The 14,664-nt window shown below is 36.1% G+C and overlaps 1 long non-coding RNA gene across 4 annotated transcripts; it reads left to right on the plus strand.

The window, feature by feature from the left end:
• Nucleotides 1-1,433: 1,433 nt before the first annotated feature.
• Nucleotides 1,434-5,143, plus strand: LOC144964513 (uncharacterized). Of its 4 annotated transcripts, none has more exons than XR_013643864.1 (3): nt 1,434-1,545; nt 4,064-4,170; nt 5,022-5,143. It is a non-coding gene; the product is annotated as an uncharacterized LOC144964513 (long non-coding RNA). The 4 variants fall into 4 exon arrangements; XR_013643866.1 differs by lacking the exon at nt 1,434-1,545 and adding an exon at nt 1,755-1,826; XR_013643867.1 differs by lacking the exon at nt 1,434-1,545 and adding an exon at nt 2,263-2,403.
• Nucleotides 5,144-14,664: the final 9,521 nt, after the last annotated feature.

A 14,664-nucleotide genomic window follows, 5' to 3' on the forward strand; every position in this document is an offset into this window, starting at 1 on the left:
TAACTCAGTGGCCCATTAGAACATTGCAGTCATCTTGCGTCATTGAGCAGAATTTTGACACATTTCAAGCCTGCCTCTCTGCGTGGCTATGATTATTAATCTTGGAGGTACTTAGTCATTTTATGTCGAATGTTACTTGCTTTTGACTTTCTTTTCAAGTGGGACCCATTGTTATGACGTTATTGGCAGTTAAGTTCAGGTCAGTTTAATTAGATACACAAACACACACACACACACACACATATATATATATATATATATATATATATATATATATATATATATATATATATATATGTGTGTGTGTGTGTGTGTGTGTGTATGTGTGTGTATGCGAGCTTGTGTGTACTTGTGTCTCAATGATAAAAAAAAAATTAATGACTGTGTAGGAATATCAAACTGGGTTAACATTTAATATCCTGGCCGTTAACATTTCGTCTTGATTAAAACATTTGGCCTTTAATACCATAGAAGAGAGGGGATCTATTTCTATACGCGGATGATCAAAAGCAACCTTATACTCTCATTTATATAGCAGATTTATTATAGCCCTGGCCACTGGCGTGAGGATTCATAATGTCTGCTCGAACACTGGTGGAAATTATTAAAGCAGTTTATTTTTAGATCTAATGAATTCATTACGTCATCCAGAGCTTAAAACAACTCATTTCAAAGCGCCATATTATAAAAACTTACCCATTTCTAAAGCAAAGAGTGTGTTGTGACGTCATGAAATGCTGCTATCATCATAGTGTATCGTGTTAGGATTATATTCTACGATCCTTACACTCTTGCTGTATGTCATTCTGGATGAGTTGCCAAACGCTACACGGTCCCGCGAGAGCAGGTGGGGAACAAAATTCGAATTCCAAAAACGCAAGAGGCAAGAAGTTTATCTTATTCTACCCCTCAATTGATTCTGATTTCGTTATTTCTTAATAAAAGACGTTGAAAATATTCATAGATGACATTTCTCTTCGAATTTTCGTGAGTGCATGAGTATGAGGTTTGATTATCTGACGTCACATATAGAGCAGTAAAGTTAGGTGCCCCAAACGTAAACACGGTCTAGAAGCACGTGGCAGACCACATGTTCCTGTCTTGACAGCTCACGTTCCAATGTAAATTATAGAAAAAAATAACCTTTAAAATTTGGCTGTTATGTGGCAAAAGAAACACATATTCATAAATACTCGATCACGCGTCAAATAATATCTAAATATTGATTTTTTATTAAACAAATCGTAAAATTTATCAAAAATTACTGTCGGTCTATTTTTAGACCACGGTCAATCTCATTCTCCAAAATCAATGCGCTTGTGTGAACAAAACAAGAACTATTTGAAATCTGGTTTTTGGAATAATTTAGCCATATACAAAGAATTTAAATAAATAACTATTTTATTTTTACGTATTTGTTTTAACTGACTGTGTATTATCTACAATTTGAACGACAAAAACGGGAGACCTGTTTTGTGCGCAACGTTGTCCGGCTGCTAAAGTTCCTAATCACCAGAAAAGAATGGCAGTCCAACTCATGCAAAGGTAAAATGCCAATTTCAGTTTTTTGAGTTTGTAATTTGTATCGATTGGTTTGAGAGCAGGAAACGATTTAGTTCAATGTTAATCCATAATAGCGTTCGGGTATTTAACTTTGGATGTCTCACCGGCATAATTTTAGAATGCTTTTTTTATTTGTTTTCATTTCACTTCGCAATTTGACTGCTGTCAGTCATTACAGTTACAGTTACAGTACAGCTTCACTCGCCGATTCTCACTTACAGAGTTTACGTTTCCTTCACTCATGTCTGCTTCATGCTCATTCAGTGAGTGATTCGAATGCTCTGTGAGAGAACACACTTTTCGTAATTTATGACATTTTATGGGTAACGTTTACAGTCTAGAACGTGTGTCAGTGTCAGTGTCAGCGTCAGTCATAACTTGACCGAAAAACAAAACAGAAAGTAACAAAAAAAAAAAGCAGAACCCCCCTCCTCAGTAGTTGAAATCTCAACAAAAGTTGTTTTTTTAAATCCTCATCTTTCGTGGCGCGTAGCTTTCACCGCTTGTCATATTTTATTGACTCTCGCTCTTTCCTGACCTGATAATAGATTTCGAAACAGTCTTCATTCTCTCATTATCTATTCATGACTGGATCTGGAAAAGGAACAAGACAAAGGGTCTCTGCCACCGATTTTCAATATCTTGTGTTGTTTGAGGGATTTAAGTTGGTAGCCTTTTTTGCCACATAAGACTTTTTGTTATTGTTTTTGCTGAGAGTCGATGGGATAAGGAATGGCAGAGAGGGAGGAAGGGGTGAAAAAATGAGAATGTCTGGGAAAAGAAAATGTCCCACTCAACCCCTTCTCGCATCTTTGATATTTGGCAGGTGTCAAACTACATGTATGACGTTTTGGATCTTCCAAGCCGTTTCGCCTTATTTGGTCGGTAGCTGTGTGAAAGAAAACATACAATTGTAAAATGCAGGGAGTGCGGTCTGATATTTTCGTCGTCGCTATGATTATTCCCAGACAGGGTCTGCCAATAACGAAAATTGGTTATTCCCAGACCGATAGAGGAAAAAAAAAAACAATATTTTTTTATTAAAAAAAAAAAAGAAAAACAATTTTAAGAAATTCATGCTCAGAAACGGAACAAGGCCAAACAAAAAAGGAGAAAAGAATAGACTCGCTCAAAAAAAAAAAAAAGATTTAAAAAAAAAAAAAAAGGGGGGGGGGGGGGGGAGCGATTGAATGAATCTGTGCAGCTAAAATGGGCAACGAGTTTCCCTTGGCTCAAGAGAAATGAAAATGAAAAAAACTGTGTTTAAGTTTTTGTATGAGTGTTGTGTGGGGGGGGGGGGGGGGGGGGGTCGTGGGTTTTGTTACAGTTTTATACTTATACACATCCCTGTTAGTTCAATCTATTTTGGGGGTAATGATCAAGAGGGGCCTGGTCCCACAACTCTTTACGGATTTACCTTGGATTGAAATGAAAACTAAACCTCTCTGATTACTTTAGATTACCTAATTTTATTTCATACTTTTTTTTTATGAAACAGAAGCTTTTTAGGATTTTGTAATTCATAGGAAACACCATGATATGTGAAATGATGTCTTATCTAAATTTTGCCTGAGGAATGATAAGCCAACAATTTTGAAAAGCTCTCTCTATTGATCGAATTATCAAAAATTTTATTTGTGATCAGATATTTTATTTGACTTTAAAGTGAAATCTAGAGGCATTAAAAAATATTCAATGTTTATTAGACTTTTCTTATGTGATCAAAAAGTTAAATACAGGAAATACTGATCAAATGAGTTCACCAGAAGGTAAATAAAAGCCCATTTTTTACAAGCTAATCAACATTGGTTATGTAATCTTGCCTTCATGATCATAAATCTCTGATAAAATTAGACCTGACCCAACGGTTTTAACAACCTAGTGGTATCTGAGTTCCAGGTCCATTATGTTTTCTAATGTTTTTATTGAATGTAAGCAAACCATTAAGAAATAGGTCATGTCTATATATTCAACATTGAATGGTATTTCTTCTTACATTGAAATAAGTGGTTCTTTAGAGTAATAAGGCTCGTGGAACTGGAGTTATTCCTGTTTCTGTAACATGAAGCAACAGACCTTAAATAGTGCTTGATAACTTTCTTTAAACAATAAATGGTATTTCATCTTACTTTGAAATAATTGGTCCTTTAGAGTCATAAGGCTCATGGAACTGGAGTTTTTCCTGTAACATGAAGCAACAGACTGTAACAAGTGCTTGATGAACTCTGAATAAGTTGCACATTTACATTTTACTTGTAGAGTTAGATCCAGTTATTCATTCAAACATTGCTATCTTAATTTCAAATTGGCATTTAATTAATAGTAATAAATATAAAGTTAAATAAATCCAATGATAATAATTGATAAAATAAGATAATTATAACTTTTATTCATTGGTTGGTCCATATGAATTTTACTTTATGATTTTGTGTGAGATGATATTGCTTTTTATGGGACCATGGAAATGGTTTAGGACGCCATGCTTATCTTTTTTTTTCAGATCTAAATAACATTACAACAAGAATGAGTCTCTGCATTCCTTTAATTGTTCTGGAAGCATTGGCCTGCCTATACCATGGGAATTAAACAATTTATATTCAGGAAGAAGTATCATTATTATTATTATTATTATCATCATCATCATCATCATTGAGTCATATCCTTCAAGATTATCAAAATGGCTTTCATTTGTTACTGTATCTTATAGAGTTCCTCATATATCATTATGGACCCTTCTATGTTTTTTTTAATGGAATTAATGTTTTTATTCTATATTCTTCATAAAACCTCTCAGCTTTATTGACCTACCAAGTATAATCCAGAGACTAGAGAGCGGTGATTGAGAGAACAGGACCATATTTTGCTTTCGAGCGTTTCTTAATTTTAAAAGCAGCTTACTGTAGTTTGTAAAGATTTTAAAAAACTTTTTTCTAATGACAGCGTCTAATACACGTTAAAACCAATGCATTTCTATCCCTTTGTAATTTTTGGCAGTGGTATCTCCATTTTAATAGTATTGGCTCCTGTTTCTTTATACAAATGCCCTGTGAGCTTGTTATACACTCGAAAGAAACATTTACATAGGGAAGTCAAGAAGAATATAGCAAAAGAAACCTGCTTCCTTGGTTATGAATAAGAAATTTAAAAAGAAATAGGCAAATATCTCTTTATCTTGTCTACCATTTAACTTTCTAATTATTTTTAAAAGTTTATTATATCCTTTTCTATATTTATAATTTAATTTATCAACAAGATAAGAGTACTGATGAATCTATTTATGTAGCTGATTTGTAATGGTAGTAGAATTTGATAGATGGGACCATGTGATGTTGCATATCAGAACCTTTCTTAATCAAAGCTTTTGCTAAGGCTGTTAAATCACAGATTTAAAAAAATGGAACTACACAGTTTCAGTAATAATTATCAATTTTCTTTATTTTTTTCTTTCTTTTTCACAGGATGAGAATACAAGCATACCTTTATAATGGAGAAACATCTTATCTATATTTTTAAAAATGATTTTCAGTTTGAATAACATGAATATGAATGAAATGACAATAAAAGTGATATAAATTTATAATCTGCTTTTAATTTATTTCGATTTCACAAGTTGTGTTATGGCCCTCAGATACGGCAGGACGGGTGAGACTGAGAACCAGTCCTCACAATAGCACTAGAGGTCTTGTATATGCAAGATGTGATTTCCATTGATGCAGTTTAAAGACTGTCCTGTTTTTATTCATTCTGGTGCACGCTGTAGGTTTTTTGGTTTTTTTTTTTTTTTGTTTCTTGTTTTAAAGAAAGATTCTTTGGGCTTTTTTCTTCAATCTAAGACGATTGAATTCTGACTAATGCAAATCAACTTTGTTCCAACTCCAACTCCTCAATTTCAAATTACAATGAACTTGTGCGCCCTTCCTTCTCTGTTAACCTACAGGTTATTGGATATGTAAGTTTAATACATTTACGTCTACCACAATGATAGACTAGCAATTTATCTAAATATCTTGCATTCGTCTTTTGTAATAACTTTTCATTCTGGGTTACACATGAAAGTTAGCAATGCCGGGTTACAAAAGTACTTTGATATTAAAAAGATCATCATCCTAACATTCTAATCTTAATCTTTGTCATCTTACTTTTTTTTTTATATGTTGCCAGGTGTAAGACTTATTAATTTTGCAAGTCATCATCATCATAGCTTGTCGCACCAACACCAAACTCACTCCACAGCATTGGGGAGCAGACTCTTAGGTCATGGTCAGTGCAGCTGAGCCCATCCTGGCATTCTCTAAGGATGTCTGCTCTGGGCATTCACATGTACACAAGCTAGTCTCAGCCAGCCCCCACTTTTTCATGCCACCAGTTGTTCTCACAAGTTTTGCCCGTGCTGTGTTCAGTGTTACTTACCAATTCATTCCTGGGGAGCTCGGTTCCGTAGGGCAGTTCTTCTCTCGGATCTCCAACAGCTTCATTTGCATGATTGTCCCACTCTGTGTGGAAATCCTGTATACAGCTGCATGGTCAGGGTTGATGCTTTCTTCCGTCATGAAGCTCTTTCTCGACTTCAGTCTACTTTTTATTGGGCTGTGGTCATGTTGGGGGTGCCTTGGGTCCATTTTCTGTTTATATTTCTGGGCTTTGGAAGCAGTGGCTCTTCGAATGTGGGGAGGTGCAATGCCAGCCAACCGATGGAGGACTGGAACTGCAGTCGGTTTCAAGTTACTCTAATGATCCGGCAGGTGTTATTTTGACATGGCAGGATCTTACTCAGACTGGTGAGACCTTTTCGGCTGTTGAATAGCAGAGGGCTAGTATGGTTGTCCTGACTGTTTTCTGATCTGCTCCCCGTGTAAGTTTTTCTTCTCTTTTCTTAGGAAGTTGTTTCTTTTGGCCACCTTTGCTTTTGTTTTCTTTGCGTTCTGAGAAAAGGACATTGTGCGGTTTACGGTAACACCGAGGTACACGGGGAATGTGTTGTTCTCCAATATGTCCCCATTCCAGGAGATGTTCAGTTTCCTGTTTTCTTTAGACTTGGCGGCTCTTTATATGGAAAGCACACTCTCGAGTTTTTCCTGGGTTAGCATTTTGTGAGTTCTTTAAATGTGGGCTCAGAGAGTTAGACCCAGGGCCAATGGGCGAAACACTCCCTCCCCCTGGGGATTTTATGAGACCAATTTTTTAAGTAAATATAATGTGTGGGCTTTCCATTTCTGGCCGGCTGCCAAAAAAAAAGTGTCATCTTCACAGAGTTATTGCCCTTGAAAGGTCATCAAGTGCGTTAAAATGAGCTTGCCACTGCCAAACTTTGAACTGCCATAGCTTCCTTAGTTTTCATCACACATGTCACAAATTTGGATTGCACTGATGTATATAGACTATATTAGATAAATAATAACTAAATTCAAGGTTCAGAGTATTTAGTATGTGTGAACTTCAAGGATGAATTTTAAAATATTCAAATTTTCAAAAAAGTTTCACAGACACTGTTATATAACTTTAGAGCATTACATATTTCTATATACATCAAAGAGAAAGTGTTATAGCCTGTGTATAGTTAGACCTAAATCTAAAATTTCGTAAATTTTTATTCACTAGTTTTGAAGATATTGGATATTTTGTGATTGTACTGTTGACAGAGCAGTTATTCCCCTTGGTGGATTAGAGAAAGGTTTATAGCAAAATGAAAGCAGTTTATTGTAATATGACAGGAGAAATTTGGTACTTAGGGATCATTTTTTAATTACATCAGCCCAAGGAGAGATGGGGAGGGGGGGGGGTCACATCTAGTCTGACTCTGGTTTGGGGGGGGGGGGGGGGGGGCCCGGTAAGCATGATGCTCACTCTTTTAGGGTAGGGTCCAGGTAAACACTGAAATCAGCTTTTCAGTGTCAGCTTTGCTGAAATAACTATTTAAAAAATAAGGGTTGGCAGTTCTTGTCATAGAAAAATATTATAATGCGGATTATTAGATTCACCATTGGTACTTATGAAAGGAAAAAAGTAACACTAAACTGGTGATGTCTATAATGTACCCTATCATTCAATTTGTCTTTCTGTGAGAACAAAGTTGTGTTGACATGAAATATGAAAATTCTGCTTTGTGTTCCACTGTTTTCATTCATGTGTCCCTTCCCATATTTTTCTATAGTTTCGGTTTCAGGTTAGTCTTTGTTTGTTTATTGGCCTTTTTAGGGCGCTAGCACTTCAATTAGGTTATATCAATATCAGCGTCCAAATGTACGTTTAGTCAGAGAGACCAAAATAGTATATCCTCTTCAACACCCAAAAGAAAACAACATGCTTCAATTATTTTTTTTAAACCTATGACTAATGAGGGTTAGTCTTTGTGCTTGCCTATTGCCTGTTTTCATATTATAACTGATGAAAGCTGACATCATATAAGTACGTCCATAAGTAAGTCCATAAAGCCTGCTTCATGTATTAAGATAACACCAACTAAGATGAAAAGCATCATATTGTTGGTTTTCTTTAAATGATAGAATGCTTAATAGATGGGAAAATATGAAAGATGCTGATATCTATAGTATACCCTATCATTCGATTTGTCTTTCTATGACAACAAAGTTGTGTTGACATGAAAATTCTACTTTGTGTTTCACTGTTTACATTCATATGTCCCTTTCCATATGTTTCCTTTTCCGTATGCCTGCCCTTAGACATGACCTAAGATAAGAACTCTTTCTGTATGCCTCACACAAAATTAAATAATTCATCATTGATTAGTTGTCTTACTAGACTAGCCAGCTCTTTTTATAAAATTTGATTTCAAAATGGCTAGCGAGTACAGTAATCCTCCCCATTGTTAGAGTGTCGATTGTTCCTAACCCTTTTCTTTCTTTTTTTATAAATTTCAGAATGAAATAATATGACAAAATAAATTGACATTATAAGCTCACATCAATATATTAACTCATCAACTTGATTGTGTAATGGCTTCCGAAGAGCCTGTTTCTTTGAAAAAAGATAGACATAAGCGACCAAAGACAGTGAAGAAAACCTGTGTTATTCATTATCGCAATTTAGCAAATCACAGTTTCCTAAAAACTTTTACAGAGGAGGCATGGGAAAATGTTCAAAAAGTTAAGATAATTCGACTTGAGAGTGATGACATCAATGAAAGATGTGCACACATCTGTGACAATCTTCCAGATCACCCAGGTCAAGAACATGGCTTCCATCGTCCTTGTTTGAAAAGTTTCACAAGCCTGAAATATGTACGGCTTGAAAAGAAAAGAAAACTGGAATCCAACAGTAATGAAGATAATAGTCTTAAAAGAAGATGTGTTGAATCACTGACAGGACCTTGTTTTCCAGATGAATGTATCATTTGTCAGCGAAAAGAGAAATATGTAAACAGAAGAAAAGATAAGCTTGTAAAGTGTCAAACAGAGTCTTCAAAATCTTCCATATGTGAAGCTGCCCATTTCAGAGGAGATAGCCGCTTGATAGGGTTGACAGAAAATTATTGTCTGATATCACGTGAAGCAAAGTACCATGAAAGCTGCAGGAAGAAATTGACTCAAAAAGATGCTCGTCATAGTAAAATAAGTTCCAACAAAACGAAAACATTGAAAATTACAGCCCAAAGAGATATGTTTGGCCAGTTGCTCATGTTAAGCCAGTGTCATAACATTAATCTTTGTAAAGTGATATGCTATCCACTAAGCCCAGTTCCGTGGGCTTTAGCAACAAGTGATGGATCTTTCTTGAAGACTAACAAAGCTACACTTATGAATAGAATGGAGAAATATGAAATTGCTGACTCAAGAATGAATTTCCTGAAAAGCATCTACATTGTTGATGGCAATGCAGTTCTCCAAGCATTGGTTTCATTACCAGAAACATTTGGTGAACTGGCTCTGAAACTGTTCAGCACACTCCCAAAGTCTACAGACCTTCATTTCATTACAGACAGATACCTCGAGGATTCAATAAAAGCAACAGAAAGATCTCGAAGGGGTGATTCTTCAAATAACACTTTTCTTATTGGAGGACCGTTAACAAAAGTGCCAAGCGACTGGAAGCTAATTTTACAAGAATGGGAGTCAGACAAATACGCATCAAAACTCCAAGGCAGAAACATTTTCTTTGCGATCGAAAACACATGCGTACAGCTGAGCAGTGAGAATGGAATAACCACAGACTATAGACCAATGCCTGAGCTGGATTGCAGTCACGAAGAAGCTGATACGAAAATTATTGTTCACTGTACATATACAGCTCAACATTCAAGGAAGAAATTGTAGTAAGATCACCAGATACTGATGTCTTGTTGTTGCTTTTGGCATTTGCAAAGAAAATTGAAGTCCCTTTACTTTTTGACACGGGTTCAGGGGAAAACAGAAGGTTTCTCAACATCACAAACCTTTCTAGCAAATTATCACCAGAAATATGTGACGCTATGTTGGGATTTCACAGTTTCACAGGTTGTGACACTACCAGCTGCTTTGCTGGAAAAGGAAAAGTACGTCCATTTGCCCTATTGACAAAACATAAAGATTTCACACACTTATTTTCTGAATTGGGAAATCAAGAAGTGCTACATCAAGATGTTTTATCAAAGCTTGAAAAGTTTGTGTGTCAAATGGATGGAGACAGCAGAGCAAATGACGTCAACAAACTAAGAGCTGATACGGTGAGAAAAAGATTCACCCCTGGAGATGACAGACCCCTCTCCCACTGTAAAGGCATTGATTTGTCCCAGCTCCCTCCCTGTAAGAAAGGTCTACAGATGCATAGCAAGAGAGCAAACTTTCAAGCAATGGTTTGGAAGCAAGCAGCATCAAACTTCCCTGAAATTCCAAAACCCGAGGAAAACGGTTGGAAAAGGACAGCTTCTGGTAGTCTGGTGATCGACTGGTTTGGAGATGATGACATTATACCAAAAGAACTAGTTAACATTATTGTTGATGAACAGCAACCTAAGAAGATGACATTGAGGAAGAGGAATGGTCTTCTGAATCAGAGGATGAATTTTCAGACTGTGACCAATGGGTGGATGATGAACTGTTAAGAAAAATGAGTATGTTCCATACCTCTCAAACCATAACAGAATATATATATATATATATATATATATATATATATATATATATATATATATATATATATATATATATATATATATTATATATATATATATATATATATATATATATATTATGTGTGAATTTGGTGAGTGTGTGTGTCACAATTATAATATAAATGTATTTCAAGGACACCTATTCTCAGCAGTTCACATTCTCATCCTAAAATGCTATAATATGTATTTCGAGAAAATGATGTTTTTGTTTATTAATTTTCTATTTGTCATTAGTAAAGATAGTTTGTATGTATTTCAAAATGACCCTCAAATAATCAGTTTCAAACATAATATTTAGTTATATTAAATTAGACATGTTTTAAAATACAAAAATGCATTTTATGAATTTTTAGAAATTTTTGCACCGAATGACCTTTCAGGGGCAATAACTCTGTAAAGATGACACTATTTTTTTGGCAGCCGGCCATAAACGGATAGCTTAGATGTTATACTAACTAGAAAAATTGGTCTCATATAATCCTCAGGGGGGGGGGGGGGGAGGGGGGGGTCCGGTAGCCCTTAGTCTAAGTGGCTCCAGGACATCCGTTAGTCTCTCCTCAATGGTCTTGAAATCAGAGGCCTGGGACGCGAGACACAGATCATCAGCATATAGAAACCCCTGGATGTTCTCGAACTGAGGTTGGTCATTGGTATAAACGTTGAAAAGGATAGGTGCAATCACCGATCCTTGAGGGAGTCCGTTCTTTTGTGATCTGCTTTTCTTCCCATCCATTTCCACAAAAAAGTGATGGTTTGACATAAGGGATTTTATTATTGCAACTATTTTTGTGTTACGAGTTACCCTTGCAACCTTTAGGAGCAGTTTCCTGTGATTTACTGTGTCATAGGCAGCTGCCAGGTCCACGAACACAGTTCATGTAATTTGTTCTCGTAGAGATGACTGATCCTACCTCAATGGCGATTGGTCCGGATTGTGATTTTGGTATGGGGTTGCCGACAGTTTTTGACATGTCTGGAAGACACAAATGCAGGGTCTGGGTTGTAACCTGTTCTCCAGCGAGCGCTTGAAAAGGATGATTCATGCGTCATAGAAGAGTGTCAGATTATATTGGTCAGCCCATTCCTCAACAGTATCTACATCTTCGTTGTTCTCATTGTATCCCCATTTGGTGCTGTGGCTGTTAAAGTCACCTATCACAATCATTGGTTTCTCACTAGTGGTGGATGTAACTGGCCACTTGAATGGCGTTGGTGGAGGTTTGTTGACAGATATCACATTGAAGTGTCTCCTTCAATTCTGAGAATTTCCACCTCACTTACTGTCATGTCCTGGTTGTATGTCACTATTGATTTGTCTTTGACTTTGACGTAGTTAACGCTACCGTGAATGTTGCTTTCATGTTGTATGACTAAATGCATGCCAGGGATGTTTAGTGCCACGGTCTTGTGCGTCTCTTGTAGACCGAGTTGCGTCGCTGGAGGCCGATTGCTACAACACACACAACACCAACATTTTGCAAGTATCTTTAACACTTTTACCATTAAACGGTGATATTGACAACAACAATAATAATAACTATTATTATTATAATATTATTATTATTATTATTATTATTGTTATTAATAATAATATTAGTAGTAGAGGTCTAGTAGTAGAAATAGTAACAGTTGGACCAAGTACATAAATATGAATATTTATACAGCGCATTTCTACAGATTCAGATAGCCGTGAGCAATGCGCTTCACAATGTTTCATATTTATCCCCCCCCCCCCCCCCCCCCACTTCAACAAGCCGTATGGAACCATATTTCTTTGTCATACAGCCTGTTAAGCGACCCTTGTGTACTAAACCTGTCACTACCCGTCATTTCTGTAGCCAGATACTCATTCAATCGAGTGGGGTAAGCGGTAAAGTGCCTTAGCCAGGGAAACAACGCGGGAACCACAATTTTTCACGATTAGTCATCCATCCTATTACTGATCACACTTAGCATTGGCATTGCTCGACTTTTGTGACAAGACGAAAACCGTACCGCTGAGCCATACGGTCCGTTAGTTCAGTCTAGTTTTGTGGTATCAGTGGTTATAATACAGTAGTGGTAGTGCAGTTATAGTAGAAGTACGTAGTAGTAGTCTTCTGTTCAAAATGGTCATCTGAGCGAAGAGATAGGAGATAGATTCGAATTTACTCTCTTCATTGCATTGACCGTATGCTTTGACTTTGATCATTTGATACGCTGTAAAAAAAAAAAAAAAAGTACGGTCCACCTTAACCAAAAACAAGCAACAATCTTAGTTTCCCTGAACATAGATATGGTTTTGTTTACGGGAGGAGGGGGAACCATGATTATGGTTTTCCTACAAAATAAAAGAAGGAGCATTTTGGCTATAAATAATATGATCGTGGCCTCCCTAGCTATCTCAGGCTCGGAGTAAACAGCTGGAATTTATTCACGACCAGCTTCAGTTTGCTGCCTTAGCAACATGTAAACAAAAAGTTGGTTGGATGCGCATGACATTACTAAAGGTCAACTGCAGCATAGTTCGGGTCATTTATAAAAAAATCTGGGTCACGTTTGACGTCAAATGTTATTGTTTACGTATGGGGCAGCCAACTTTACTGTTCTATAGAGCAGTAAAGTTAGGTGCCCCAAACGTAAACAAAGGTCGAGAAGCACGTGGCAAACCACATGTTCCTGTCTTGACAGCTCACGTTCCAATGTAAATAATAGAAAAAAATAACCTTTAAAATTTGGCTGTTAGGTGGCAAAAGAAACACATATTCATAAATACTCGATCATGCATCAAATAATGTCTAGATATGGATATTTTATGGAACAAAAGGTAAAATTTCCTAAAATTTATCAAAAGTTACAGTCTATCTATTTTTAGACCAGAGCAAATTATTGCGCTGGTGTGAACAAAACGAGAATTATTCGGAGCCTGATTTTCATAATAATTTAGCCTTATATTATTATTTCTGCAACTGTTAGATTTTATGTAAACATATTTTCAATACTGAAAGTGTATTGCCTACAACTCAAACTACAAAATTGGGAGACCTATATTGTGCGTAAATTATTCCGGTCCCTAACGGAAATCACTAGCAACTTGTTATTGTTTACGTTTGGGGCACCTAACTTTACTGCTCTATTACTAGTGTAATCGATATTATTTTGACGCGATACGATTTATTGGCATGGGTAGAATATATATTGTTTTGAGATGAATTATCATGTGTCGATATGTAAATAGCATTGTTATTGTAGATTACATTGTTATCAATGTTAAAATATCTATTGTTTATCTGCTTACACTGGATGACTTTATTACTACCCGATAAAGAATTGAAATAGCTTAAAAACTAAAAATGATAGAAACATCTAGTTTTTTGCATAGTTTTTCATCACTATTCAATTTCTTTTTGTGTAAAAATTTCAAGAAGACGCGATTAGCCGTTACAATACAGTTGTGCTTTTTGTAAAAGGGGAGAAAATTGCTTCTGGTACAAAATTTAACACACAAAAACAGGCCTTCAAATCGAGTTCAAGTGACACCTCCGAATGCATGCTTGGTGTGCTTTAACGTGTGATCGTGTGATTGGACCATTTGTCTTCAACGAAAACATCTCAAAATAAAAGTTTTAAAAAATCCCTTTCTTCATCCCATAGGGGAAGTTTGTCTCTTGGGTCTATAGATAGTATGCGCTTGGCTCAGAAGCTCACAACATTGCCATCCGGAAGTATAACGGACCAACACACAAAACTATGTATAACCTTGAATGTTTATAGTCTGGTTTATACAATTTATTGAAAATTACTCGTTCTATCTATTCCAAGGAAAGACTGGGTTAACCCAGGCGGCAGCCGCAGTGCAGAGCCGAAAAGACCGTACCGCTGATTGACGCTGCCCTTTATTGAATTTGCAGTTGCAGTTGAATTTGAATAAAAATTATATAAAACTGTTTTTTCCCCTAATAATCTTTCATCAACGGTTCTTATTGATGCTTTGCGTTTAGATAAAATACTCACAA

The sequence above is a fragment of the Berghia stephanieae genome, chromosome 2 (genome assembly GCF_034508935.2).
Source record: "Berghia stephanieae isolate SIO BIC M18660-M18661 chromosome 2, UCSD_Bste_1.3, whole genome shotgun sequence".
NCBI lineage: Eukaryota > Metazoa > Mollusca > Gastropoda > Nudibranchia > Aeolidiidae > Berghia > Berghia stephanieae.